The sequence below is a fragment of the Bactrocera neohumeralis genome, chromosome 4 (genome assembly GCF_024586455.1).
Source record: "Bactrocera neohumeralis isolate Rockhampton chromosome 4, APGP_CSIRO_Bneo_wtdbg2-racon-allhic-juicebox.fasta_v2, whole genome shotgun sequence".
NCBI lineage: Eukaryota > Metazoa > Arthropoda > Insecta > Diptera > Tephritidae > Bactrocera > Bactrocera neohumeralis.
Window position 1 is genome coordinate 57,751,501 of NC_065921.1, and position 10,593 is coordinate 57,762,093.

General features: G+C 39.5%; 1 pseudogene; it reads left to right on the forward strand.

Moving 5' to 3' along the window:
* Positions 1-2,051: 2,051 nt before the first annotated feature.
* On the forward strand, positions 2,052-4,613 carry LOC126755790 (glutarate-semialdehyde dehydrogenase-like; annotated as a pseudogene).
* The last annotated feature ends 5,980 nt before the right edge of the window (positions 4,614-10,593 follow it).

A 10,593-nucleotide genomic window follows, 5' to 3' on the forward strand; every position in this document is an offset into this window, starting at 1 on the left:
TGATCAAAAAACGACCAGAATGGGCCAGAAAACACGGCAAAGTAATTTTGTTACGCGACAATGCACCTGCACACGTAGCAAAATCGGTTCAGGATACAATCAAAATACTTGGCTGGGAGCTGGTACCCCACCCGCCGTATTCACCAGGCTTGGCCCCTTTCGACTACCATTTGTTTTCATTGATGGGACACGCATTCGATCCCTACACAAAAGCCAAAATTTGGTGTCTAATTGGTTTTCTTCAAAAGACGAACATTTCTATTGGCATGGCATCCACAAATTGCCAGAAAGGTGGTCCAAATGTGTAAAAAGTCAATACTTTGAATACATTTTTTTACTTTCCCACTCTAAATCAGTATTTTATTTTCATAAAAAGCGCCCATTTCATACTGATACAACTGGTAATATACAATTTTATATTTATAAAGATTGGTTCGGCTATCTAATGAAATCTGTACTCATTGCGACTCACAGAAAGACAAGAGGAAGGTATCTTCGGCCATCCTTATCTACAAAAATAATTAGTATATGACTTAAAATTAAAAATAATTAAATAGATAAATTGTCAGAGACAACTATAGAAATAGTAAACATAAAGTATTGGTTTTATATTTTATATAACATACATAAATGTAATAATAAATTAATGATTTTGAAATTTCAAGAAAATTGAGGTTTAGTTAATTTTTATTAAAGATGTATTCATTGTTTATACTTTATAGCTAGATTAATTTTTATCATTGTAAAAAAAACAATCCTTCTAGAGCATGTTACTCTTTCGCACTACTGTTCTGATATTACCTCTCTCCTTCTCCCAATAGTTTGTCTTTATACTCGTTGTAGCTGATGTTTTTATTATTTGAGTGTGTTTAAGTTTTGCTTTGCCATTTTTGTGGTCTAAACTTTGTTAAATACCTAATTGCTGCAATTATTTCGAAACGCATAGTGTTTTTCCCGTTAAACTTTTATTATTTGATTATGCTATTTTCTTTTCACTTGTTTGGAATATGTAAACTGGCCTCATCTCTTAATTTCATTGCTCCGTTGCATGCAGTGCTTAATATTGATGAGCTGCATAAATATTTTATATTTTAAATGTTGGCGACAAATCGGAAAGCAAGAATTTTACGAATGGGGAAAAGCGTTCATAAATTCAATAAATTCGCGAATAATATTTGATGAAAAAGAAAGAATGTATATATTAAATATTTGACTTTGTTTTTTTTTTATACGTTTGAAAAGATATTCATGAAAAAATTTTGGTATTTATGATTTTGGTTGATAGTTGTTAAACCAATTGCATTGGTTTCGATTTTTTTTTCGATGGATAAGATTGGACGGATTTTGAAATAAACCAACTGGGAATTGTTTTATAGGTCACTGATTTTATTTACAGCAAATTACAATTCTTCAGTTTTCAGACCTAAACACATTTATTAACGATCTTGGTGGTTGTTTGTAATTTTTCATGACAATTTTCGTAAATTTATCAGAAAGACGGATGCGGATAGTTGATGTACTCAACTTGAGCTAAGTGACCGCTTATCCGATGGATCAGCTTAAACTTGTTGAATATACATGTTTGATGGGATGCGGTTTAGTATTGAACATGCAGATATAGTTTCCTCAAATAAGTTGAAGGTAAACTATCAGAATATGCTTCTTTCGAAGATTCAAGAGCTCAGCGGTTTTATAGGCTTAGCCGATATTTCGGGCCCAAAGTTCCTAGAATATAACTCTGACTGAATGAGAACTTAAATAGTGTTTTCATGTATAGTACGCCCAACACCGTCCATTAAAAGAAAATCGTTAGACGTTCGAATGAAGATAGAAGATTTTATAATATTAAATTGAGATCGTCTTGTACATGCACTTCGATCAATTTCTGAAGGAAGTCAGAAGAAAGTAGGAAAAATCGCATTTTTTATGGTAAGATCTAAATCTAGATCTATTTTTGTTGCGTCAATCAAAATATCGAAATAAAAGACAAGAAATCAAACTAATATTATTAAAAACAAAAAATTTATATTCTCTTTTCAACATTGTACCGAATGTGTAATAGCCCAGCGGGATGTGATAGACATTGGTAACGAAGAATTCTTCGATGCCAAAGTTAACGGAGAATTCTTCTATGCCAAGGTCAATAGTAGATCAGAAAAAATTGCATATTAATTTTGATTTATTTATGAAAATACATGTATGAATTCGTTGTGAAAATAAGTATGCATTTATGTATAAAAAGGAATGGCTTTCTTTTAATTTTGTGGCTGACTCTCATTTCGCTTTTTTTTTCCAAGCAACGAGACTTAAAGAAAGGGCCTTTGGCGATTCTGATGCTTTGGTAAACACATCCGTTCGGTGAAGCCTTCTACAAAAAAAGATGAAACCGTATGTAAATTTAAATTTCCATCAATGATAAAAACTTTTCTTATATGCCTTTTCGACAATATTAATATTATTTATTTATTCAAAGCTTAACACAAAATTTAACAAAAATTTTTAATTAACCACCTTTTTGCAAATTTTCTTCAAATGCTTCACGATTTGACGAAATAATGTAAATATTTACTTATAAATTTTATTTCATTAACTTGTATTTGTTGTTTACATATTGTATTGTAACGTTTTTCATGTAATTACTTGATTGTAAATATAACCGCAGTAGAATTTAGCCGCATAGCTTACTTTTATGCATTACCTAGTATCGAAGAATTCTACATAGAATTTTCTTTGGAGCATTCTTCAAAGAAAAATGTAAGCGATGAACCATTATCCCACTGGGATTGAATTGATCCGCTGCTCTCTACACCACAAATCTTGCACGTTGTCAACTTCTCTCTGGCTTAAGCAAGCTTACTTTGGTGGCGAATGGTTAGACGCCACAAACGGTGCCACATTCGAAGTTCGAAATCGGGCAAATATGCAAGTGATCGGCTGTGTGCACAACATGACTCCAGTCGAAGCGCAAAAAGCGATAGATGTCGCCACAAGAGCTTTTTACGCGCCGCATGGAAGTTGATTACAGTACGTGAGCCCTCGCAGTTGCTGAAGGTTCGTCCGCAGAACAATTATATATTAGGGGTATTCAGACCGATCTTGTTAAACTGGTAGTTTGGTAGTTTATACTTCGTTAATACACTTAACTGTGAACATATTTTTTCTGTCCATCAGTAGTGGGTGTAAATTTTGTTTCAAAACAGCTGATTCAATTATATTAAATATTTGCTTTTGAAAAATTTGTCAAAAAAATGTGTAGTAGACAGCAAATGTATTTTTTCGCAATGAATTAAGTTAACTTTTGAGGCAACAACGCAAACAAAAGAGCTGAGTAATGTTACCAAGTAACTAAAAAACTATCATGCTCGCCAGTCTGGTACTTCGTTACTAGGTAAAACGATAATCTGTTAATTTTACAAAAACAAACACCCACGTAAAAAACTACCGAGTAACGACTAACGAATTAACAAACCTGGTCTGAATACTTCTATTTTGTGTATAATATATCTCGTGAAACTTCTAATTGATTTCTCCACAGAATTGGCACATATTGATTTCACAGCACTGCGCTGAATTTTCTAACATTATCACGGCGGAATGTGGAAACTATTGACTGAGTCACTATCCGAGGTAGTTTATGGTCAGTCGTTTGTCGAATGGTTTGCCGAAAAAGCACGACGCATTGATGGCCAACTCATTGCTAGTTCGGTGAGCAATCAAGAGCTGCTTGTGCTGCGCGAGCCGCTTGGTGTCGGAGCACTCATAACACCATGGAACTTTCCAATGGCCTTAGTCTTAAGCAAAACAGCAGCGGCTTTGGCGGCCGGTAAGTATAAGCCGTAGCGCTGCCGTGAATTTCGAAAAAATTTATGTAATTTTTATTAACATCGAACATGCCCCAGGCTGCAAAGTCGTCGTCAAACCTGACGCAAATACACCACTTACCTGTGGCAAACTTTTGTTTCGTGAATCAGTTGGCTTGCTAAAACGTGTTTCGCTAGAACTTTACGGTAATGCACCATTCGTTGTCTTGGAATCTGCTGATATACCCGAAGGTGTGAAGGATGCAATGTTATCGAAATTTCGTAATGCCGGACAAACTTTTGTCTCAGTAAACCGTTTTTACATTCACTCTGCTGTGTATAAGGACTTTCTGAAACAGTTGAAAGCACAAGTTGAAGCTTTGAAAATTGGTCCGGGACACGATAAAAGTGTGTAAATTGGTCCACTCATTAATACAGCACAGTTAAAGCTAATTGAGGCATTCATGAAAGACGCACTTTCCAGACATGCAAAGGTAATATTATTATTACCGACGTGGATCGTACAGCACATATTTATCGTAAGGAGACCTTCGGCCCAGTTATTACATTGGCAAAGTTCGATACGGAAGACGAAGTTGTAACCAGAGCAAACAGTTCACGGCGTGGGTTAGCGGGGTACGTCTATAGTCAAAACTTGCAAGAAGTATTTAGAGTGGCGCGACAACTTGAGGTTGGTCTTGTGGGCGTTAATGTAGGACGCAGGCGCAGGCGCCATTTGGCTGCATCCAAGAATTCGGTATCGGACGTGAGGGAGGACTTTATGGCATCGATGAATTTACTGAGAATAATAATTTTTATACTCTCGCAACAAAGTTGCTAAGGAGAGTATTATAGTTTTGTTCACATAACGGTTGTTTGTAAGTCCTAAAACTAAAAGAGCCATATATAGGGTTATATATACCAAAGTGATCAGGGTGACGAGTAGAGTTGAAGTCCGGATGTCTGTCTGTCCGTCCGTCCGTCTGTCCGTCCGTCCGTGCAAGCTGTAACTTGAGTAAAACTTGAGATATCATTATGAAACTAGGTAAACGTATTTCTTGGCTTCATAAGAAGGTTGAGTTCGAAGATGGGTTCGAAGATGGGCGGCCCACTGCCACGCCCACAAAATGGCGAAAACCGAAAACCTATAAAGTCTCATAACTAAGCCAAAAATAAAGATATTAAAGTGAAATTTGGCACAAAGGATCGCATTAGGGAGGGGCTTATTTGGACGTAATTTTTTTGGAAAAGTGGGCGGCGCCCCGCCCCCTACTAAGTTTTGTGTACATATCTACTATAGATATGTCAACCAAACTCTATAGAGTCGTTTCCTTCAGGCATTTCCATATACAGTTCAAAAATGGAAGAAATAGGATAATAACCACGCACACCTCCCATACAAAGGTTATGTTGAAAATCACTAAAAGTGCGTTAACCGACTAACAAAAAACGTCAGAAACACTAAATTTTACGGAAGAAATGGCAGAAGAAAGCTGCACCCAGGCTGTTTTTAAAAATTGAAAATGGGCGTGGCGTCGCCCACTTATGGATAAAAAACAATATCTCAGGAACTACTAGACCGATTTCAATGAAATTCGGTATATAATATTTTCCTAACACCCTGATGACATACTTGTTTTTCATTGAGTTATAAAATTCATAAGAAATAAAAAAATTTCCCAAAAATAATCAAACTTTAACTGTTAATATCTTTTAAACGTTTGGGTTTACGAAAAAATAATAATAGACCTTTTTTGTAGAGCATTCAATTTCCTACAAAATCTAAGGAACAAGATATTTTTTCAAGTAGTTGGAAGCGAGATATACATTTTTCTATCTGATAATAGGAAAAAATAGAAAACTGTAATAGGAGGACCTTCCCGTTACAATTAAAAACTCATGTTTGGAGAGGCTTTCTTAGAGGTGTCTAGGAACCTATTTTTCCGAGTACCAAACGAAAAAAAAAATTTTTTTTTTGAATCACCCTAATATACATATTCTATATATGTGACCTGGTCTACGGAAAGGGGGCTTAGATGTCAAAAAATCAATTTTCACTTTTAAGTTGATTCGGATGGAAGATGAGATTTTATTATTTTTAACAGATGTTTCCCAGAAAACTAGTTTTCGCACGTTAGCCCCCTTTTCGTAGACCAGGTCACATATAACTCATTCACTGACTGACATAGTATTCGGTATAAGGTTTGTTAGAAAAACGAAAATCATTATATGGTACATATATATGGAGGATGGGGTCATGTGTAGAAGTTCACGCAAGTGAGGAAAGTTCTCTGATCGCCATTCACTTGGGAGTGGCCAGAAACGATTCTTTTACATATGACTCAAGCAGCTCACGACTTCCGGTCTTTGACCAAGTATCCTCTGGGTAGCCTAAGAACATCCGTTCGAAGGTGAGCTAAAGTGAGAAGGCGAAACATCCCCTGCATAGGGTTGTGCGCTGGGTTTGGGACCCGCCACGTAAAAAGCCTATCCCAATGAAAAGCGACAAACAGCCTCGGATGAGAAACCCCTCTTTTGATGACGACCATGGCAAACGAAATAAGGATAACGATATCAGGGCATGCACCTGGAATGTCCGGTCCCTTAATTGGGAAGGTGCCGCTGCCCAGCTGGTTGATGTCCTCGTGAAAATAAAGGCTGACATCACCGCCGTCCAAGAAATGCGATGGACGGGACAAGGACAGAGACGAGTAGGTCCTTGTGACATTTACTACAGTGGCCATATAAAGGAGCGCAAGTTTGGTGTGGGATTCGTGGTGGGAGAGAGACTCCGTCGCCGAGTACTATCATTCACTCCGGTGAATGAACGTCTAGCCACAATCCGCATCAAAGCGAGGTTCTTCAACATATCGCTGATCTGCGCCCACGCTCCGACGGATGAGAAGGACGATGTGACCAAAGATGCCTTTTATGAGTGCTTGGAACGCACTTATGAGAGATGCCCCCGCCACGATGTCAAAATCGTGCTTGGCGACTTTAACGCCAGGGTGGGCAAAGATGGTATCTTTGGCACTACGGTCGGTAAATTCAGCCTCCACGAGGAAACATCCCCAAATGGGTTGAGGCTGATCGACTTCGCCGGGGCCCGAAATATGGTTATCTGTAGTACTAGATTCCAGCACAAAAAAATTCATCAAGCTACCTGGCAGACTGCCAAACGTTTTTCTACTCGGCTTGCACTCCTGCTCTCTGAGAGCACTCATCAACAACTCGGTATAAGGGAACTGTGGGACGGCATTTCAAACTCCTTACGTACAGCTGCATACGAAACCATTGGTTTTCGGAAAGTGCAAAAGAACAACTGGTACGACGAGGAGTGCCGCGCCGCAGCGGAGAGAAAACAGGCTGCCTACCTCGCAACGTTACGATCGACCACTACACGTGCAGGATGGGATAGATACCGAGAATTGAAGAGGAAAGCGAGACGCATCTGCAGACAGAAAAAGAAAGAGGCCGAAATGCGTGAGTATGAAGAGCTTGATAAGCTGGCCGACAGGGGTAATGCTCGAAAATTCTACGAAAAAATGCGGCGGCTTACAGAAGGTTTCAAGACCGGAGCATACTCTTGTAGAACCCCCAAAGGTGATCTAGTGACCGATGCCCAGAGCATACTTAAATTATGGAGGGAACACTTCTCCAGCCTGCTGAATGGCAGAGAATGCACAACACCAGGAGAAGGCGAACCCGATTCCCCAATCGATGACGATGGAGCAGAAGTTCCATTGCCCGACCATGAAGAAGTTCGAATAGCAATTACCGGCCTGAAGAACAACAAAGCGGCGGGGGCCGATGGATTACCGGCCGAGCTATTCAAACACGGCGGCGAAGAACTGATAAGGAGCATGCATCAGCTTCTTTGTAAAATATGGTCGGACGAAAGCATGCCCAGCGATTGGAATTTAAGTGTGCTATGCCCAATCCATAAAAAAGGAGACCCCACAATCTGCGCCAACTACCGTGGGATTAGCCTCCTCAACATCGCATATAAGGTTCTATCGAGCGTATTGTGTGAAAGATTAAAGCCCACCGTCAACAAACTGATTGGACCTTATCAGTGTGGCTTTAGACCTGGAAAATCAACAACCGACCAGATATTCACCATGCGCCAAATCTTGGAAAAGACCCGTGAAAGGAGAATCAACACACACCACCTCTTCGTCGATTTCAAAGCTGCTTTCGACAGCACGAAAAGGAACTGCCTCTATGCCGCGATGTCTGAATTTGGTATCCCCGCAAAACTAATACGGCTGTGTAAACTGACGTTGAGCAACACGAAGAGCTCCGTCAGAATCGGGAAGGACCTCTCCGAGCCGTTCGATACCAAACGAGGTTTCAGACAAGGCGATTCCCTATCGTGTGACTTTTTCAACCTGCTTCTGGAGAAAATAGTTCGAGCTGCAGAACTTAGTAGAGAAGGTACCATCTTTTATAAGAGTGTACAGCTGCTGGCGTATGCTGATGATATTGATATAATTGGCCTTAACACCCGCGCCGTTAGTTCTGCTTTCTCCAGACTAGACAAGAAAGCAAAACAAATGGGTCTGGCAGTGAACGAGGGCAAAACGAAATATCTCCTGTCATCAAACAAACAGTCGTCGCACTCGCGACTTGGCACTCACGTCACTGTTGACAGTCATAACTTTGAAGTTGTAGATAATTTCGCCTATTTAGGAACCAGTATTAACACCACCAACAATGTCAGCCTGGAAATCCAACGCAGGATTGCTCGTGCCAACAGGTGCTACTTCGGACTGAGTAGGCAATTGAAAAGTAAAGTCCTCTCTCGACGAACAAAAGCTAAACTCTATAAGTTGCTCATAATTCCCGTCCTGCTATATGGTGCAGAGGCTTGGACGATGTCAACAACTGATGAGTCAACGTTGCGAGTTTTCGAGAGAAAAGTTCTGCGAAAGATTTATGGTCCTTTGCGCGTTAGCCACGGCGAATATCGCATTCGATGGAACGATGAGCTGTACGAGATATACGACGACATTGACATAGTTCAGCGAATTAAAAGACAGCGGCTACGCTGGCTAGGTCATGTTGTCCGAATGGACGAAAACACTCCAGCTCTGAAAGTATTCGACGCTGTACCCGCCGGGGGAAGCAGAGGAAGAGGAAGACCTCCACTCCGTTGGAAGGACCAAGTGGAGAAGGACCTGGCTACGCTTGGAATATCCAATTGGCGCGAAAAGGAGAAACGACTGGCGCGCTGTTGTTAACTCGGCTATAATCGCGTAAGCGGTGTCTACGCCAATTAAGAAGAAGATATAGAGGTTGCGCGTACTAGCGACTCGATTTTCGAAAATCTTGATTTTCGTTATTTAGGGGTTAGGCCAAGTTTTCGCTCAAATTTAGCCATCTTAAACACAAAGATACAGAAGTAAAATACGCTCTTCCATTTTCATTGGGATAACTCACAAATATTGGCCGAAAATCTTTCGAAAATCTTTATATTATGTATATGGGGGCTAAGGGAAGTATTGGTCAGATTCAACCCATTTCTGACAAACAGGCTTACCATTAGAAGTTATATATATCACACATTTTCTATCAAAAGTTAACTATAGGTATCGTTTTCTATTCGGTACCTAGGGCATTGAACAGTTTTTATTGGATTCAGACAATTTTTGGTCATAAGGTGGCATACGCTAAAGACATTATTCGTGTAAAAATTTATCTCGTTATATTAATTGCTTCTTGACTTGTATACCGGGAAGTGAAATAATCATACGGGAAGAAGGCATGTTTGTTGTTTGATTTCGTCCATTATCACACTGTGACAAGGGAATGTTAAAATAATGTCATATACCTAATTTCGTCGAAATCCTTTTGGTCGGGTCCCGAGATATGGGTTTTCATCAAAAAGTGAGCGTCGCCACGCCCATTGAACCATTTTCACACCGGCTCTCATAAAATTCTCTCATACCATCCCGATGGTAAAGTTTAATGTCTCTGGCGTATTTAGTTATTGATTTAACGCGATTTTATTAGTTTTGAACAGTACATGAATTCAAGAATATTACTTGTAAGCCACTGCTACGTGGTTTTTGTCTTATGTACTTGAGCAAAATCTTGCCTGAAGAGAATACCGTTTAACCATGGAGATCATCTCAAATAAGACTTGACAGTTTTTAGGACTACGAGCGACGGGGGAACTAGCAATACTCTTTCTGTCATAAATTGTAGACTTTTGTGGAAAAACTATCATTAGCGCTTTAAACAAACATTCTGGAAATATTTAACCTTTTGGAAGGTTCATAAATGCTGTCATATTACTTTTGTTCTGTATTGTTTGGCATTTCATCACGGAAAGACTTACGCGTGAATAACCTTCAACTTTGTTACGAGAATTCACGTTCTGTGAAGAATACCTTTCGGGCGCTTCGTGCAACTTATGGTCAAAATAGTCGCCCTACTGGGCGTCAGTCAATTAATTTATTAAGAGAACACATGGGTGACCAGATAATTTCACGTTTCGGGCGGTCGATTGGACACCAAGATCATGTGATATCACTCCGTTAGGAATGAGAATTTTTAAAGTCCAAAGTCTATGCGGACCATCCCGCTTAGATTCAGGCCTTGGAGCAAAACTGCGCGCGTGTCATTCGCCAGTTACCAGTCGATATGCTCGAACGAGTCTACAAAAATTGGACTCAATGTATGGACTAACTGAGACGTATCCGCGTTCAACATTTGTATGAGATAATCTCCCAAAAATAAATGCAGAAGAATATTCTTTCGAATTTAAAGTTTTTGAAAACAAATTTTT